The 12,298-nt window shown below is 66.5% G+C and overlaps 1 protein-coding gene across 1 annotated transcript in view; it reads left to right on the forward strand.

Moving 5' to 3' along the window:
• The window catches only part of LOC131084093 (dedicator of cytokinesis protein 2-like), a 56,245-nt gene that overhangs the window by 30,306 nt on the left and 13,641 nt on the right, over positions 1-12,298 (forward strand).

Below are 12,298 nucleotides of genomic sequence, written 5' to 3' on the forward strand. Positions count from 1 at the left end.
CCCAAACCCTTCCTGCTGTGTCCTCCCCTCCCATCCCCACCCCAATCCTCATGCCAGGGCTCCCCACACCTCTCCCCACACGTGGTGCCATGGAGGGAGCGCAAGGCACGTGCTGCTGCCCTGGCACAGCCGTGCCCTGGCAGATGGGCACAGGGAGATGCTCCAGACTCATCTCCAGCCCACGCTAGGCTCGGAATTTATCTTTTTGATGTTTTTGTACCCAGAGCATCCTCTCCTCCTCCAGGAAGGTTCACAGGGCTTGGATTAAGCTGATTCCTGCCCAGGCTCAGCTCATGCTGTCCACAGAAGGAGTCATCACCCCACATCTCTCTGCTGCTGGTGCCAGACCCCAAACCTGAGACACCCCAATCCCAAGGGCTGTACTGGGGCTCTCCTGCACCCCAGCACTGCTGGTCCCTGCTCATTCTGCTCTGCCCAGAAGGAGCCCTGTGAATGCTGTTGGTCCCTTTGGGGCCCCTTCAGGGCTGTGGATTTGGGGGCACAGCTGACAGAACATGTCCCACATCCACGTCACATTTCCTCATCGAAACCTTCCTCCTGTTACTCGACCTTGACCACAGTTGTTCTCAGCCCTCAGAAACTGGGTCTGCTAATGCACCAAATTACACATTGCAATGGGGATTTATTCTGCCAGCACCTGAATTAGATCATGAGGCCCTTTATACACACATATATATATGTGTGGTACGTAAATGTGTGTGTGCCTGCAGCTCTGGCCTTGTACACCAGCCCCCTGTGCTGGGAGAGCTCATCCTGGGATACTCTTCCATGTTTTATATGGATAATATTTTGTGGGATGCTGCTGGTGGTCGGTGCCAGGGTGTCTCAGGGCTGGTGGCCCTGCTCTGGTGTGCAGTGGGCACCTGGGATCTGACCTGTGGCAAGCAAGGCTCTGCTGTTGTGCAGCACAAGGACGCCAGGATAATGTTTGGTGTGATTTCCTATCCCTGGGTGTCTTGTTTGCTTGTTTGACTCTAACAGTAAATGGAGCTGAGGTCTTAATTAAGGGTTTTGGGACAACCTTGAGGGGTCTCTCCCCACTGCCAGCGCTCCAGGGGTGGCACAGGGGCAATGGGGACAATGTTCCCTGTGCTCCCCTCACAGCCAAAACCATCTGATTTAATGGTTAATCATGGCAATACTGGGCATCAGGAAGAAGCCCCAAAGATTTTACAGGAGGATGCCAGGCCTGGCATCTCTTGGGGGTTTGTTGGATGCCCTCATGTGAGATGAGTTTGGAGCATTTCAGCTCAAGGCCATGGTGGGCTGACCTAGAACACCTTCCTCACTTTCCTCCATCTGGCAAATCTGCCTGGGAGCCCAAGGAATGCTGGCCTGGGGAACTCCCTGCCCCTGGGAGCCGGCCCTGGGCAGGGCAGGATGGGGGTCCTGGATGCAGCCAAACCCATCACGGGGGCAGCAGCCATGGATTTGTGCCAAAGGAACCTCCAAGGATGGGGCAGGGATGGAGGAGGGCCTGGGATGTGATATTCTAGATCCCTGCTCCCAGTGACCAAGGGACAAATCAGCTGCAGCAGAGCCAGGCAGGAACCCAGCACCCCCTCATCCCCCATCCCTGGGCACGTGAGACCTCTCACCAAAACCTGGAGCCACATGGACAGCAGCTCTGAGTTTCTCAGTCCTTCAGGAGGCAGCAGCATCCAAATCTCTGTCAGGGTCCCCCATCCTCCATCCCCAGCCCTCAGGGTATTGTCCCCACAGCCCCCCACACTCTGTCCCCTCCTACTCACCCATCCCTCTGCGCCTCCTTCTTCTCCAGGTCCTGGATGACGTCCAGCAGCACCCGGATGGTTTGCTGGCTGGTCTCCAGCACCCCTTCCAGGGACTGCAGCTGGGAATGCAGGTCCCCCTGCTCCCCGGGCCCCCGGGGGCCCTCTCCCTGAGATGTCCGGGCGTCCTCAGCCCTCGCTGGTGGTCCCACCGGCCCCTTGGCCACCACCACCAGCTGCAGAAGGTCCTGGACGTGGTGCAGCGTGTCGGGCTGCTCGGCGGCAGGGCGGGGCTGCCCGTGCCGGGGGGGCTCCGCTCGTGTCCCCACGCCGGGGCCCTGCGTGGCCGTGGGCGGCTCCCCGGTCCCCTCGGGTCCTGCCCAGCCGTGCCCGGCTTGGGCGGCGCGGAGCCGGCTGCAGCTGCCGGGGGTGGCTGGTGTCGTGTCCGAGCCGTGCCAGCCCGGTGGTACCGGTGCCGGTGCCGGTGGGACGGGGGCTGGCGAGGCGCAGCAGGGTCCCCCCCAGATGGCGGCGCAGAGCTGGTGCTGGGGGGCCGGGGGGTCCCGCGGGGGGGTGCCCTGAGGTGGCTGCCGGAGGGGGCCGTGCGTGTCCGTGGCGGGGACGGGCTGCCGCCGCTGCGGCGAGGGCGGGCACGGGGCGCGCCCGCAGGGCAGGCTCCGCTCCGAGTCGCTGCGGCCGAGCCCCCGGTGCTCGGCGGGCGGCCGGGGCTGGCCGCAGGGCACGGAGGCCGGCCGGGGGGTGACGCCGTGGTTGCCCCGGGGGCTCCCGCGGAGCTGGGCACAGGCCGGGGGCGGCGGGCAGGGCTCGGGGGCGCAGCTTGGCACCGGCGGGGCGCAGCGGGCGGCGCCCTGGTAAGGGGGTGGGGGGTCCCTGGGTGGCGGCGGCGGCGGGGTGCGGCGCGCCTTGGCGTGCTGGGCGAGGGCAGCGCTGCGATCGTGGCCGGGGAGGCCGCCGGGGGCCCGCGGGGGCGCGGCCCAGCCGGGCACGGTGGGCACGGCCCCTCCCGGGCACCGGGCGCTCGCCGCGGCGGGCGGCAGCGCGTCCTCCGCCACATCGCAGACGCTTTTACTGCGGGGCTGGGGGGCCGGGAAGGGCTTCTGGAGGCTGGGGGAGGTCTGGATGGCGGTGCTCATGCACGCCTTCCTGGGCATGGGCAGCGTCAGCGAGCCGGGCTGCGCCTGGGGCCAGCTGCGCCGCGAGGCACGGAGAGCCGCCGGCTCAGGGGGGTCCCTGGGGGGCGGCGAGGCACGTGGGGTGTTGTGGCCGGGGCCGGCCGGGGGCCCGGGGCTGTCCGCCCGCCCCGCGCCGGCCTCCACCAGGTCCTTGAAGCGGACCTGCTGCGTGCGGTTGCGCCGGCGCTTGAGGCGGCTCTCGATGTCGGGCGAGTCGCGGTTGAGCAGCACCGAGCGCACCGTCATGGCTTTCTCCTGGCTGCCCTCGCCGGCGGGGGCCGGGCCGGGCACGGGCTCACGGCTGACCATGGCTCAGCGCCGCGGGGCCGGAGCCCTGGGCTGCCGCCGTTCCCCGGAGCTGCTGGGCCGGCGGGCAGCCTCATCCCGCGGATGCTGGCCGGGAGGTGGGCTCGGGGCCGCAGGGCATTGCTGCCCGCCGCCCGGCCCTACAGCCCCCGGAGCGCCGCCCCGACGGCCGAGCCCGGTTCCGCCGCTCCCCGCCGGCGCCCGCAGCCGCTCATGGTCCCGCCGCTCCGGCTCGGGGCCGCCCGGGCTCAGCGCCGCCCGCTCGGGGCCGCCCGGTGCCCGCCGTGCCCGCCCATGGCTCCCGGACCTGCGGGGACAAAGAGAGGTGCGTCAGAGCCGGCCACGCCACCGCGGCCCCCCAGGACACGAGTGTCCCCGTGGAAGTGCCGGCCTCTCCCGGCTCGGCTCGCTCCCAGCCCGGCATCAGCAAACGCGAAGAGACAGGCTTTGATCTGCGGCGCTGCCTCCTCAGCACAAAGGGAGAAGGGAAAAGAAAGCCCTTTAGCATAAACACGTTCCGAGTTCACAGCTCAAATCAAGCAGAAGCGGCTGTTAAAAATAGCTCTGCCTCGCCGGGGCTGGTGCCTCGTGTGTGCGGGGCGCGGGCAGCGGGAGGGCAGGGCCGGGGTCGGGGCAAGGGGCAGCTGTCCGTGAGGGACGGACAGACGGACAGACGGACGGACACGGGGCACCCGCCGGGCACGGGCTCCAGCTCTGCGGGGATGGGCAAGGCGTGGGGCACCCATCCAGCATGGCACACGGCGGGATGGGCATGAGGCACGGCCAGGGTGACACAGGGGACGTGTCGCGTGTGGTTGTGGCCGGACTGGGCATGAGGTCCATCCTGCCAGGGGCACGGCCAGGGTGACACAGGGGACATGCCACGTGTGGTTGTGGCCGGATTGGGCACCAGAGGTGCTGGGGGCATGGGGGGGCCAGCTCTGTGAGCAGTGGTGGCACAGTGGCTTGGGGACACTTGAGACACGTGGGAACCAGCAGAAAGGAGAACCTTCAGTGAGGCCGGGGGTGTCACTGACACCGGCAGAACTTCACAGGCGGCTCAGGGGCAGGACCCGGGGTCACAGGGGGGATTGTACCCAGGGATTGCATCCCTGCCATTGTCCCCGTCCCTGCCGTTGTCCCCGCACGGCCCTGCAGGGCTCCCACTCCCCACAGCTGCAAGGGGAACCCCTCCGCTGCCCTGTACCCGCAGCACCCACCCCTGCCAGCCCATCACCCTGCGCGGGCACCGGCAGCACGGGGCACACCGGCTGCAGGGGGGGCCGTCAGCTCCTTCTGGGCCACGGCCAAACCCAGAGATTCCATCCGCAGCGAGCAGCGGTTCAGCTTTGTCGCACCCCACCGTGTCCCGTGTCCCCCATGCCCAGAGCACAGCCCGGTGCCCCCGCAGCGTCCCCGCACGCCGAGGCGGGACCCTCAGTGCGGACGGACACGCGGCTCAGACACCCGCGGTCCCCTCCCTGCCTTGCCTCGCTCCTGCCGGCACGAAGCGCTGACTCAGCAGAGCAGCCCGGAGTCCCCAGCGCCGGCACGGCCAAACTCGCAGCGCTGCCCCAGCGGAGCCGGGGGGCTCTCAGAGCCCTCCCCCGCCCAGCCCGGCCCCGCACGCCCCGCTCCCGCTTCGTCGGGATGCTGCTCCACGCGCCGCTCCCGAGCTTGGAGCCGTGCCCAGACACCCGGAGATGTCTGCGAGGCAGGACGAGACAGACGGGACGGGGCTGCTCGTTAGTATGGGCAGCAACAGGCGGAGCAGCGAGCTGAGCTGGCTGGGGCTGGAGCCAGAGCCGCCCGTCCTCGCTTCATCCCTGCTGACCCACGCTGGCCTGGGCACCGCCTGTCGCGATATCCGCGATATATGAGCCACTCTTAAAGCCTCGTCACGGACGTGGGGTCACCCACGTGCTCGGAGTGCCCGGCAGCAAGAGGGCAGCGAGGGAGGGCACAGGGCCTTGCTGGGCACATCTGGAGCCAGAGGAGCCCGAGTGTGCCAGCCCGCCCCGGAGCATCCTCGATGGGTGCTGGAACGGCTCCGAGCGCCGGGCACGGGGCAGCAGCGCGGCTGGCACGGTTTGAAAGCAGAACCGGCCCCGTGATGCTGCACCGGGCCCGGGGCGAGGCGCGGCTGCCGCAGCGTGGGACGGGGCCGCTCCCCTGCCGACGCAGCAAACGCGGCGCTGTCACTCAGCGGGGCCTCGCCGGAGCACCCTCGGCCTTCCCGAGATCAGAGACGAGCCACAAGGACAAAGGGAAGCCTATAAATTATACATGGAGCAGCTCCGTTTGGGAACACTTGCGAGGATGTCAAAGAGCCGCGCCAGGACCCTCCCACGCATCCCTGCGTTTTCTCTCTGCTCCGTGCTGTGCTTGGGTTTAGTGCTCGGGCGCTGCTTGCAGCACGCCGGCATCTCCGAGCGTGGATAATGAATGGGGGGGATCGGGACGGTCCAATCCAGGGTCTGATGGGCTCTCCTGGGCTGACCCTGAACCCGAGGAACTCACTCCAAAGGACATCTCAGATGCACCGGGCACCCAGCACTTCCCAGCCACTCTTCGAGCTCATTTACTGGGCAGTGGTGCTCAGCACCTCAATCCTGGGGCTGCTCCAAGGTGCTGAGCCCACCACAGCCCCTTCTGGGTCTGCTCCAACAGGACCCCAGAGCTGTGGTCACTCCTCCCTCCAGGAGAAACCTGAAGCCAAAGCCGGAGCCCTGGTGCTCCACTCTGCCAGGGTTCTCCTTGGAGTGATCACTGCCAGGAGAGCCCCGTGGGTGGAACAGGGAGCCCCAGAGCCCTGCACGGTGATCTGGGGGTGCAGGTGGGCTGGAACCACCCAGGGGATGGGTTTGGTGCCTGATTTATCCCTTTTGAAGGAGGGCAGCATGAGGCACCACGCCAGTCAGCACGGGGCTGGGCAGAGCACGGCTCATCAAACCCGTTCGCTGCTGCCGGGCTTGATGAGGTTCCAAGTTTGGTCAGGGGAGGTAAAAGCCTCGGCAGAGCATGCTCGGATTTCTGTGAGGCATTTGACATTTCGATGAAGAAAGCAGGATGATCCCAAAAGCAAAGTGGCACGCCTGAAGTGGGTTAAAAGCAGCCAAAGCAGCAACATCTCTGCTTGTAACCATCCCACGGCCCTGAGCACGGAGGGAAACTGAGGAAAGGGAGAAAATGAAGAGCAAGGAAGGAAAAAGACCAGTTCAGAGGCAGGCAGGGGGCGTGGAGCACAGAATGTGCAGGATGGGGCTCTGAGTGGCAGCTCCAAGCTCCGTTCGTGGCAGCTGGAAATGCGTGTTGGCATGTCAGAGAAGCAACTTCCTTAAAAAGTGAGGCCAGCTGGCACAGGAACAGCTTGGAAAGGTTCTGCACAATGGTGGACCCTCCATCTCAGTAATTTTTTAAGGTCTGAGTGGTTTTCTCTGGTTCTTATGGGAATTCCAGGCACATGGATAAAGTGAGACAGCAGGTCGCATGGGGGATGTACAGGTGAAAGCAGGTGATGGCACTGTGACATGCCATGACTTCTGCTGGATGCTCACACAGCTGGGAATGATCTCTCCTCTGCTGAGTGACCCCAGGAGCTGAGGAAACACCAGGAATCTCATGGACACCCCTCAGAGAGCCCCAGCACCGGGTTTCTCTGGCCACTACGGGTGGTGGAATTTGTGAATCAGAGGCACTAAACCTGCTGGGTTCGCAGAGGACACATCATGGGACACATCTGTGATGGTGCAGGGCTGCCCTCAGAGGTCAGAGCCCTGCTTCTCACTGCCCTGCCTGTTACCTGCCAGCTTCAGCCCTTTCTGCACCTATCCTGTCCTTCATCCTTGCTGGTAAAGCCGTGGAAGAGGGAAAAACGAGGCAGACACATAAATCTTCTCCTCAGGACACAGGACGCCAGGAGATGAGATTTATGAGGGAGGAAGTCAGGTTCTCCTGGAACCACAGAGGAGAGCAGTGAATGACCCAGCTCTGCTCGCAGGGTAGTGCCTTTGTGGGGCAACACATCTGATTTTCCTGATCTGCAGAGGAGAGCGAGGCGCTGCTGGCTGTGGGCTGGGGCAGCGCTGGAGGATGAGCTCTGGAGGGGCAGGAACCAGGCTCACGACACATCACAGCCGAGCCTAATCCTGCCTTGGCTCTGGGAGGACTCGAGGCGTTTGTTCTCGGATCAGAGCATGTGTGGGACTCGAGGATGGAGGACTCGGAGCAGCTCCTGGGGCAGCTTGCACACCCCAACTCTGCTTCCTCGCTGAGGAAGCTCCACCACGAAGCCAAGCTCATGCCCTGCCCTCACGCTTCTCTTCTTGGAGGCTCTTCCAGAACGCGGCTGCTGGGAGCCTCACAGCCCTCCTCATTTCCTGCAGGCTCTCAATCACACCCGCTTCCATCCCACTGTGCCCGTGCCAACCGAGCGTTTCCGCCCAAGCCGCTCCTCTCCCTCCTGTGCTCAGCCCTCGCAGCCCCCAGCAAGGAGAAACCCCCTCTCCAGCCACATTCCCAGCCCTCCCTGAGTCCAGCTCGGCTCCTGTCCCCAAGGCCAGCTCCCCATGTCCCTGAAGGACCTTGCAGTGCTGACCACGTTGCTCTCAGCAGTGCTCCAGGCTCTGCTTGAGCGCTGCTGTGCCTCCCTCAGGAGCCCTGGGCTGGCCTGGCCGAGGGCACAGGAGCTGTCCCTGCCACCAGGGCCGTGCCAGGGGTGGCTGTGCCCCTCATCCCCACACTGAGCATCACCCAGGGGTGCTGGGAGCAGTGTGGGCACACAGCTCAGAGGAGCGAGGGATCCGCACTCATCCCTATGTAGGTCACTGGCTGGAGTGCTCCGAGGGAACATCAGTCACTCTCCCAGCCACGGGGACCAGGAGGAAGCTCTGGGGACACCCAGCCTGACCAGGGAGCTCCCAGCACCCACCTCCCCATGGCACCAGCACCCACAGCCACCCCACAGGCTCCTCTTGGGGCTCTCGGCTGGCCTGGCCACACGTGCCATGGCTCATGGAAGGAGCAGTGACACCCTCCCGGCACGCTGAGGTCACCAGCCCCGCTGCCACCGCTGCCCTCTGATGTGGATGTGCTGCCGCTGCAGATGGAGCCGCGCACGGTCAGGGATTCGGGAGTACAAAGGCTCTGCACGAGCCTTCAGAAGCTGCAGAAGCCAAATGATGCCTGTGCCTCCCGTGGATGCTGATAGGGCTGTCACGGCAGTGGTGGCTCTGCTCGCTGTGCTACCTGCTGGCGTCCCCACCTCTCTGCCAGGCGGAGCAGCTTTGGTAGCGCTGCTTTGATGAGACATGAAGAGGGAGAGTGACCTGCCTGGGGGAGCAGCTCGGGAGGAGTTTGTTCTGTGTCCCCAGGCTTCCCTGGGCTCATCCAGGCAAGGAGGAGCATCCCCGGAGCTGCTGTGGTTCAGTGCCACCCCCGGGGCTGCAGGAGAGACCACCCCGGCAGGAGGAACACCCTGCTCGGCTGCTTCCTTCCCACTGAATGGGGTTTGGGCAGCACCATCCTCCTCCTCCTCCTCACCCTGGGGATGCCCTGTGTGGCTGCACAGGTCCTTGTGATGGAGATCCAGCCCAGAGAGCTCGGCTGGTGGCCAGCACCAAACCCCAGGGCTCCGCTGGCATCTCCAGCACGGGCTGATCCTGCAGCAGGGACAGCACGAGGGAAGTGGGACACGGCCCAGAGAGCCTTGGCCACAGGAGACCCAGCTCATCCGCAGACCCTGTGCTCTGCAGGGAGGATGTCTCAGCTCTGGGGAAGGGGTTGGGCACCCATCTCGTGCAAAGCAATCCCTGGCTAGGGGACCCTGGGTGACGAAGGCTCCGTGGGCTCCCTCACAGGCCAGAAATGGCATCAGAAAGCCACCAACTGTCCCCAGAACTCGCTTCTGGAAATAGCTGGAAAGGCTTCACTGCCCATCAGTTCCTGCACTGCCCCAGCTGTCCCTGCACAGCCCGGTCCAGGCTCGGGGGGCTCGGTCCTGGGTGCAGCAGGGACCCCCTGGGTCAGCCCCTACCCACGGTGGCAGCAGCCAGCAGCACGGCCCCTGCAGCTGCAGCTCCCGGCGCCGGGAATGTCCTTCCAGAATACAAATTCCTGCCTTTAAGTGCATTCTCAATGCCATCGAGAGCAGCCTGCCCCCCTTTATCTCCGTCCGTTTTAGCCAACGCTGGCTACCGCGGGAATTTGGGAATTAGCCAGTGTTTTCCTCTTCCTCGTGCCTCAGTTTCCCCACCACCAAACAGCCCGGAGCACACGGAGCACCTCAGCAAAGAGGCGAGGCTGGGTAGGACCGGAGCAGTGTCGTTAGCAGGGACAGGAATAGACCCGCTCATTATCTGTGGCCTCTGGATGCCACCATGCTATTAAGCAATTACAGTAATTATCATTTGTAAAGAAGACAACCTCAGCCCAAAGGAGCTTCTGCGACCAAACCCACCCCGCTCCGGAAGGAGGGACGCTCCCAGCGGGCAGGGGACACGGGGAAGGGCCGGAGGTGCCATCCCCACCCGAGGGTCCCCCTGCCGGGCAGGGGACACGGGGAAGGGCCGGAGGCGCCATCCCCACCCGAGGGTCCCCCCTGCCGGGCAGGGGACACGGGGAAGGGCCGGAGGTGCCATCCCCACCCGAGGGTCCCCCTGCCGGACAGGGGACACGGGGAAGGGCCGGAGGTGCCATCCCCACCCGAGGGTGCCCCTATCGCCGCGGCTGTGCCGAGGGGTTCATTCCCGAGCCCGGAGATCGCTGCTGGCCCTGGGCACGCCGTGCCCCTCGGAGCGAGCAGCTGCCACCGATGTCCCCGTGTGTCCCCGTGCTGGCACAGCCGGGCCCGCTGGTTACTCATTCGTGTCCACCTCGTGTTCCCGGCACCGAAGCGGCTCCGCGGGGACCTCGGCCCCGCTCCCGCACCGCCCTCGGCAGCCGCAGCTCCGGCGGGCGGGATCGGGACCGGAACATCCCGGGAGGGACCGGAGCACCCCCATTTCCCGGGACTCGCTCCGGCGGACACCAGGCCTTGGGAGCAACGTGGGCTGAATCCCTCCAGCCCCGGCCGGCGTCACGGCGGCGCGCGGTACCGAAAGTGACATCCCTGGATGTGCGTGTGCGTGTGTGTCACCCGGCACAGCCCCGGCTGACGGACGCCTTCCTACCGAGGGGGAGCGGGGATGAGCCCAGAGCGGCTCCAGCAGCAGCGGGGGCACCACGGCCCGGGGCGGACAGGGCGAGGCTGCGGCACCGCGGAGCAACGTGGGGGTCTTCGGCCCCTCTAGCACAGCCGCTCCCACCACTGATGCTCCTCCATAGGCTGCGCACGGTGCCACCGTTCCGGCACGGCTGTGCCCCCCAGAGACCCCCGCCACGGCCGCCGGTGGTCGCCTCGGTGCGGGGTGCCCAGCGTAGGGGGCTCGGTGCGGGGTGCTCGGTGCCCGCCGGAGGATGCTCGGTGCGCGGTGCCTCCCGCAGTTCCCCGGGCAGCTCCTGCTCGCCGGGAGCAAAGAGGGGAGGACAGGGAGGCGCCGCGACCCCCGGGGACACCGAGGATCCCCCTGGCCAGCCCAGCTCGGCCCCCGCGCATCCCGCGGGCCGAGGGTCCCCGCGCCGCCGCGCAGTCCCGGTTCCGGGGCTCCCCGCACCGCGTCGCCGCTGCTGGCCCCGGGGTTCGCACGCCCCGGCCGCGGGGCCGCCCGGGGTCCCGGTACCGGCGGGCGCCGCAGGGCCGATGCCCGCAGCTCCCGGTGCGGCCGCCGCCCCGCTCCCGGGCCGAGCGTCCTCCCCATCCCGCCCCGTACCTGGTGCTCCGAGGCGGCGGCGGCGGCAGCGCGGGTCCGGCAGCGGCGGGCGCGGGGCTCGGCGGGGCGGGGCGGGGCGGCGCGCGCTCGCCGGTACCGGGGCGGAGCCGGCGGGGGCGGAGCGGGGCGGGGGGCGGAGCCCCGGCACGGGGTGCGCGCCCGGGAGCCGAGCCCCGGAGCCCGGGAGGAGCCGCGGTCCCGGTACCGGGAGGGCGCTGCCCGGGCGGGGCGGTGCCGGTGCTTGCCGGTGCCGCGGGCCCCCGGTATGCCGGTGCTGGGGCACCACAGGGATTCCCGGAGCAGCGGGAGATTTTGGGTTTTGATCCGTTTGCTTTGCACGAGAGAATTCCCTGGAATTCCCTCCTAGAGACAGAAAACCCCTCGCAGCCAGGGCTGGCCGTGGGCGCTCGCTGCTCACCCGCTGCAGCTCTCGGTGGGCTGTGCCCCATCCCGGGATGCTCCCGGGGCTGCCCCCGGGCTGGCGGTGTCGGGCTGGAGCCCTCGGTCACCCGCAGCGGTCACATCCCACCCCGAACAGCCCGCTTGGGTCCGCGTGTGCTTGGCCTGGGGCCGCAATGGGGGAATGGCAGGGCGGGGATGCTCCGCTGGAATCCGGGCGGGAGCTCCGGCAGTGCCCAGCCTGCAGGGATGGAAGGAGGGATGCAAGGGCAGCAGCGGTGCCCAGAGCCCGGTGTTGCCTCGCAGGGCTCAGGCACGGCAGTCTCTGGGCACGGGCTGGCACCCGAAGCCACCCACAAAGCTCCATCAGTGGCACCGGGGCAGGGCAGGGCCATCACTCCCCCTGAGTGTGCCAGACCATGCTCTTAGCCCAGGAACTGCTGCCCTTTCCCGCAGTTTCCAGCCTTGGAAGTGTCTCTGGGACAGCTTTTGGGCAGCATCCCGCTCATGCACACTCCACTTGTCCTGCTACAAAGCTGGGAGCCCCCTGGAGTGGAGCCAGGGGCTCGGTTTGGGGACCCTGCACTGGAGGCACTCCAGAAGGAACCTGCTTGCCATTTCCGAAATGCCCTGACACCCACAGATGGCCTTAAATGATCTCAGAAATGACAGAGGTGCTTCAGCACCACTCTGTAATGACTCCTGCATCCCCCTGGCATCGTGGTGGGTGCAGGAGCCATCCCATCCTTGCGGTGGGATGCACATGAAGGGGCCAGGAGAAGGGAGCTGGGGGAGAGGGGACCAGGGAGGGAGGGGGTGAATTGGGGCTCTGGGTTATGAA

This window comes from Melospiza georgiana, chromosome 5 (genome assembly GCF_028018845.1).
Source record: "Melospiza georgiana isolate bMelGeo1 chromosome 5, bMelGeo1.pri, whole genome shotgun sequence".
Lineage (NCBI taxonomy): Eukaryota > Metazoa > Chordata > Aves > Passeriformes > Passerellidae > Melospiza > Melospiza georgiana.